The sequence below is a fragment of the Patagioenas fasciata genome, chromosome 6 (genome assembly GCF_037038585.1).
Source record: "Patagioenas fasciata isolate bPatFas1 chromosome 6, bPatFas1.hap1, whole genome shotgun sequence".
NCBI classification, from domain to species: domain Eukaryota; kingdom Metazoa; phylum Chordata; class Aves; order Columbiformes; family Columbidae; genus Patagioenas; species Patagioenas fasciata.
The window spans coordinates 24508828-24516357 of record NC_092525.1 but is presented as its reverse complement, the minus strand read 5'-3'; positions in this window follow the sequence as shown (position 1 = coordinate 24516357).

Sequence of the window (7530 nt, the reverse complement as noted above, 5' to 3'; positions counted from 1 at the left end):
TGTAAAAATCTTGTGTGTATACACATGTGCATATGCAAGTTTGCTTGCAAAAGCTTAAATATATCTTATTATTACAACACATTTCATTGGAATTAAAGGATAATTGATCTAAAATTCTAGTATTAAAATGAATTATATCAAACTATTTAGGACTTTTTGTTTTTCTATCAAACGATATTCAGTATCAGGACGCTGTAGATGAAAACAGATCTTTTTAAATTTCAATTGTGCATTTACCGAGTATCAGTAATCAGTGATTTTGTGTTCAAATATCTTTTTTTACATATTACAGGCATTAAAAAATACTGTAATATTGTAAAATTGAAACAAACTTCTGTTTTGTTTTTCCCGTAAGCTTGTTTTTACCATTAAGCTGAAGAAAACACTTCAAACTTCCTCTTGACTTGTACAGTCAGAAGATATTTAGGTGCAGGGTTTGTTGTATATTTCGTGTCTGCAGTTTTGTTGTCACCTTGACCATGCTCTAAAGCACCATTTGAAATTCAATGAGTATCTGCAGGCACCTGGGATTGCCTGAGGTCCTTTAGCACTGTGTGGTTGACTTGCTGGCAACTCAGCGCAGTGGCACTGTAAAACTGGAGAATCTGGCTGGCTAGGAAGCCCTCAAAGAATGAGGGACTCTGAAGGGCTATGGATTTGTTCCTGCCTGTCACCACCATGCCTCCCAGCCAGGACCATAACTACTTACTCCTAACAGGACTGCCACCATTCAAGCTTGTTGCTATTTCATTAATCCTGTTGCAAATACAATTTTACAACTTGTTTCTTTGAGTCAGCTGCTTTCCACTACCGTTCTTTCATAACTTGATACCCAGAACATTGCCTTTCTGCTTCCCTTTCCAGAATATTTAAAGCACAAAAGAGTGGAAGGCTTAGTCATTAACCAAGTATGCTGCTTTACTGAAAAATTATGTAATTGAACCTAAATCATACTGTTCCTCTTATTGTATAGATACTCCACTAGGTGTCACCTGGTATCATCCTGGAGAAGGTTGAATTTCTATGTGTGTAGGTTCAACCTATGGTCTCCTGAGGGTGGATGTGGGTGCAGGCTCTGGGGAAACCTTCAGCAGTTTCTATCTCATGAATGGTCCCATGTAGCCTGAAAGAACCTCCTTGCCCAGATAGGTGAGATGTCGATACAAGCAGATAACCAAAACAAATGTTGAACAGGCTGGTTAACATGGCTTCTGATATGTCCTTGTTCCTTTGAATTCCTTATGGTGCCACATGCATGGTGCAGAACAACTTAGTGTCATGAGAGCATGTGCTATGTAGGAATCTTTTTTTGCTTGGCTCCTTCAGTGGTTGACCTGGACATGCTTTTCAGAAATAAAACTATGAGGAAAATTGAAAAGCCAAATTATCAAAATGGAGAAAATGGCTATATTATATCAGAGCTGCTGGATTTGTCAGTTGTCTGCCCTTTTCTTTTTCTAGGGATTAATTATCAATTGTCAGCTAGTTCGAACAATATATGTTGGTCATTCTGATTGCAAAAATTTTTTCATAAGTAAGAATCATGAACCCAGATGAATTTTTGCTCATAGTCCTGTGTTTCCTTTTCTGTTTTCTTGTGCTCACTTACATAGTAGTGTCTTTGTTAATTCTCATGCCTTCTTTTTATTTTTCCTCTTTCCCTTCTATTAATTCTTTCCTATTTGTGTTTCTATTTTAATGCTCTTCTGCTCAATAAACATCCCACCCACCTACATCTGTTCACACTAGTGAACAGAGAAGTACTGTTTCTCTCATTCTCTGTGTTGTACCCATTCGTTCCATCTACCCACGTACTCCCTTGCTTGCACGTGGCTACTCTTTCTCCTGCATTCCACCCCTGTGCTGGCATTCATGAATGCAGGAATCCTGCTTGCTGGGGCTTGCCTGCTACTCACGTTCCTGATGCAGTGGCTCACAAGGACATGTTAAACAGAAGCACTGAGGATGTGCCTAGAGATCTAGAACCAAGCACAGGAAAAGTAGTAAAATATTAAGAGGCCTTTGTTAACCTTGAGGAGAGCACAAAGTGGATACTCTGTTCTAGGTGCTACTCATTCTCATTGGATGTAGTATAGAAATAACAGATCAGTGTTCTTGGTTTTCACTTAGTACAGCCATTGAAGTTTCCAGGGCACAGTCCTGTTTCTCTGGTTGCATCTTACTTGGTAGCTTTGATCAGGTTCTGTTGGGAACTTTCTTGTTATATAATTGAAAATAGCCTCAAGAAAAGTTAGGTTCAGTGTGCAGCAAAGATCTCACAGGGCAACAGTGTTCACAAGTTCAGCTCCTTACTGTTGGTCATAACAACCAAGAAACTGCAGTTATATAGATATGAAGTGGTTTCTGGTTTGGGGTGGTAGTAGCCATGGCCTGCTAATAGTCACTGACTTCAAGAATTTGAATAGTTTTTGTATTTCAACAATGTTGGACAAATCTTGCATTGTGATGAGTCTCTGCAAACTCTATTAACAATAACCTGTTGAGAGAAAACAGACTGAAGCCTAGATAGCACTTCTGAAAACCTTACCTCAGTTGTACACCATGACCTTTCTGTTCCCTTTTTTTTCCCCTAAAAGTCATGATGTCATTGTGTGAACCTGACATTCTGCAACTATCAAAATAGATAAGGAGATCATGTGACTGGAAGCTTGGACTGGTTTTTACATGAACTTTCAACCCTCCCACTGAACCTGGCTTCAGAGAGGTTGGCACTGTGGTTTGGGTACACAACACCATGTACCCTTGGCTCTCTGACAGACTCTGCATACGCACTTGCACGAAAGTGCAGCAGTAAACACGGCTGCTTACACATCTTGTGAGGGTACTCATTTTGAAGATGCCAGTTGCCCATCTTGCAGTTGTTTATTTGGCGGAAAATTATTGATTACGACTTGATGCAAGTGGGTCAGAATATTTGACTATGTCAGTCCAGGGCATTTGTTTCAGCACATGAACAGTTCCTGGATGGACTCTGGGCTTTGTTTGGACATCCTCAGTGGGTTCACTGTTTCCTCAGACTGGCATGAACAAGTGCATTGGTTTACTCAAACTCATGTCTGGGCAAATTCTGTTCAATAGCAAGTCTCTGTCTCTAAAGTTGGCTTCTTCACCTTCATGGTTGACAAACCATTTGCTACTGTAAATATAGTAGAGACTTTTTCCATAAGTGGTATGAAATACACAGGTTACTAAGTTATTTCTGTTATTCAAACTGTGTTTATTTTGCTTTATTTTGAAAGTTTGTCCTCTAATAGCAGAAGCTCTCTGACCACAGTAACTAGAAGGAAAAGAAAAAAAAAAAGGAAAAAAACAAACACCCCACACCTTGTGACTTGAGTGATGTCAAGTTTGGAGGCAGCTGTATTGTCACTTTAGTACTTTGGCTGTATAACGGACTTTGAAGCATTGCTAATCTGCTCTGTTTCTCTCTGCACATAAGTAGAGTGATGTGTAAGGCTTACATTTCTGTATTTCATTTTTTAATCAACCTATTTTTAGTTGCATTAGTGAAAGGCACCACATGAAAGCTGGTCACCAAACTAGTTCAGTGATTTAAGGCTGTGTTGTGCTTAGACAGTTTGAAGAAATTGAAGGAAACTGCTCAGTAGAATTAGAATTTAAATGTTAATCATCTTTGGGGTCTTTCAATAGAATACTTTCTGTGACTGTTTTGAGAAATGAGGGGAATTGAGTTTATTTCCAAGATAAGCACATCAGTTCTTGGTTGATGTAAATCTCTTTTTTTGTTACTAAAATATTTGAGGCTGTATTTATCCAAACAAAGCTGGGAATAACCTTCACTCCTTTCTGACTTTGTTTCTGAGCATACAAGACAAATTCAAATCATCTAATGAACATTAAGCAAGAACTTGTTTTGCAATTTCTGCCCATGTTTAATGACTAAAGACTTAACTTCAGAAAGCTTCATTGGTAGACATCATGCTCTCTGATATAATCAACCCATGTCTCTGAATGGAAGATGAGAACATCTAATTTTCCTCATGTTGTCATCTATTTTTGCTTTTCAAACTCATTTCACAACCATGGAGGAGGTGACATAAGAACACGTGGTACTTCAGAGTGTGGGCAGGGATGGGTGGCATTTTGGGGTCTAAGGTGATGAATTTGTATTCATCACCATTTCAGCTTTAGTTGCCTTCTGCTTTACTGTGCATAATGATAGAATGTCTCCACTGAGAGACTTTCATGAATGGCCTTTTCAATATATGGGAGAGAATGATAATATGTTATACCATATTTTTAGTTTTATTTGGCAGAATGTTAAAAATATCTATTTCAGGGAATATAATTAGAGAAGGTTTTCTAAATTGGAGGGGTTAGTTAGACTTCTACATTCACATTCAGGGTCTGTTGGACTCTTGAGTCCTCACATGAAGAAAACTTATATTTTTAGCAGGTATAAGTTAATTAATTTCAAAAGTGTACCCAAAGATAGTTGTTTGGGTTGGTTTTTTTATTCTGAAACACTGGCAAACAATCAAAATGTTTCCTTCAAGGGTAGGGCAGAGCACTTAGTCTGAGTCACTGCTGTCAAATCTTAAAGCTTCTCTTTGTACTGCGTTCTGTTTTCCTATACTGATCTATAGCTGATTGCCAAGCTGATTCAACTGGTTTTCTTAGAGACTGTGAATGGAACAGCAAATTTCCATTCTCTTATGGTATATTTTTTCCAAAAAGGGAAAGCTAAATGTAGGTTTTGTTTGTGGTGTTTTTTTTTTTTGTTTGTTTGTTTGGGTTTTTTTAAGCTGTTTGACATATTAAATATTTTAATAAGTGTTAGATGACAGCCAGACCCTGATTGTTCTGGAAACTTTTAGCACTTAATTGATAATTAACTCCATCTACCATATGTTGAAAAAGGACAGTTTCCCCCAATTGCCCACTAAGTTATTTACAAGAGAGTAAATACAGCTTGCGTTCACAAGTTTCTCCTTAGAGTATGGGAAGTTTCCAGGGCTTTATGCTTTCTGTATGTGATGTGTAACATGTCCCATTTTGGAAGAATCTGCCATGCTGGGCAGGGCACAACCCACAGCTGTGAAACCCGTCCGCAGCTATTTGTGTGCATGAGTGGGGGAGGAGGAAATCACAACTTGATGTGGTGTGTGCACCTTGTAAATGAACCAAAGGGCACAAAAAGCACCGAGTCCTTAATCCCTTTGATCTTTCTGGAGTTTTTCTGAGTGCAAAGATTCTCCATTTAGGCAATATTTTTTTAAAAAATCACTGCAAAATAAACATTGTGTACTGCATTTTGAAAAAACAGAGATTTTGAAGAAATAATAAAAAAATACATCTCTCTGGACTGTTTTATGGCATGTGAATATTTTTAAGTGGCTTAAAAGACTGTAATTTTTTTCGTGTGTACCATTGAACTGTTACTTATAGCTTATTCCTTTTATAAAGTGGATTAGTATGGATGACACTATAAATTGCCATAAAACACTTCCAGATCTCTTGGACCTTGTTTAAACAACCAGCTTTGTATAGCCCTGCTATAGCAACAGATATATAATGCTAGGCTTACGACAGCATCGCAGAGACAGCTCTGAATTTCTGCTACGCTGTTTATTGCTTGGTGAAACATGGTTATGTTGCCAGGGTCACCGGGGTGGGCTGGAATACCTCTGGAATTAACAACCTGGGTGATTGACCTTTGTAGTTGTTTTCGGGTTCCTCCTGCAAACAAGGTGAAAAACTTAGACATGTACCACAGTTGAGTTGTAAGGAGCGGAATAGTTTGTTTCAGGGGGAAAAAAAAGCTTTCCTATTCTCACACTGTACCAAATCTTGAACCAGGGAGAGATGCTTGTGGGAAAGAATAAAAAGTCCCTTTGTCTTCTCCACTCAAATATTCTGGTCTGTACTCGCTCTGCACAGCACCAGTGGTTGGTTGGTGTGCTCCTGGAGAGCTGTGTTAGTCCCTTCTCTGGGTAGGTTTAGCTTATTTTTAGAGGTTCTAATCACATGTTACAGTGTCACTTTCTCACCCTTTCCTGTCAGGGCAGACCTGGTGACACTGGGCAGGACGTGGGCATGCAGGGGCAGGCACTGAACCCCTGAGCAGCTGTGTGGGCTGCACCTGGACTCTGGTGGGAGGATTACCACTACCCAATGCAAAGCCACAGGGCTGTGGGCACAGGCAGGGACATTGGCCATCTCTTGAAGTAAGAAGTGGCAGAACTCCACCCTGCCTCCTACTTTTTATCGTACCTGCCTCTGAGACCTGTATTGAGTTGCAGACACATACCCACCTGTTGCCCCACTCAGCAGTCTCCCCAATGGCAGATGAAGTTGCTTCTGATGAATAGTCCTCTCTGGCAGCAGCAAGCCATTAAAAAAAAATCCTAACTACTATTTTAGTCAGAAATTTCGTGCAGGTGTTTGGCTAAACCCTGACAAAGTTGTGAAAGTGCAGGGGAAGTAAATGAAGACTGGGCCCACACAAATTTAAGGTATTTACAGTCAAAAGAATGTTACTTAAATGCAGTATCTGTTTTAGAGAGTACCTGATGTTTCATAGTTCTCTTTTGTCTTCTGCAAGGCTGAAACTGTGCAAACAGTGACATTTGTTCCATCTTAACTGTATCAGAACAAGCATGAGGATGCCCGTTTTGTGGGAGACATAGTTGTTATTCTTATTTCACAGGAATTAGACGTATTCCTAATGATCCTGGAAAATTAATTCACGTAAAAGAGAGCCAGGTGGAGACTGGTTTACATTGTTTCAGAAGCCTTCAGGTTTTGCAATCAGAGGCTCCCTTAGATATACATATTTAACAAAACGAAAATAATACTGCAAGACCCAGATTCTTTTGTTCTGCATTTACTGACCTTGAATGTAGGAAGATGTGATTTGCAGAGGCTTCCAGCTACAGCAGTAGCTGATGGTGGAAGGTGGCAGCAACTGCCTCTTAGCTGTGTTCCTTCCAGCAGAGTTTTGCTTCTAGGGCTGAAGACTGGGACTTCTAAGGGAGGACAAAAGTCCCCAAAGGGTGGCAGTGTACACAAGCTCTGTTCTCCCTGTGAACTGACATCTGTGGGTTTATAACTTCTCCATTTGGTATGGAATAATGGAGTGTGCCTGACTAAACTCGTATTATTTTGGAAAATGGAAAATCTGCAAGGATCAGATAAAGTCTTGTGTTGCTAGCCGTGTGATAGCTCTGCCTCATGATGGTAACTCATCAAGACAAGGGCATACTCTTATCTGTTTTCATTGTGAACTCTAACGTCACTAGATCTTAAACACTTCATATTTGGTAGTGCCTGTGTTCATAGTTACATTGTTCAAGCGTAATTGGCATCTTTCTTTCTTTTACTTCAGTTCTCATCGCTACCCACTGTGGTATAGGCTACTCATAGCATTGCATGGTTTACAGAGTAAATTTAATGCAACATTTGCAGTGAAATTAAATGACCTTTGATGCTAGTATTGGTATTGTAAATTAGAGTCTGGATCTTGCTGAGTGGTGCTAATATCACAAA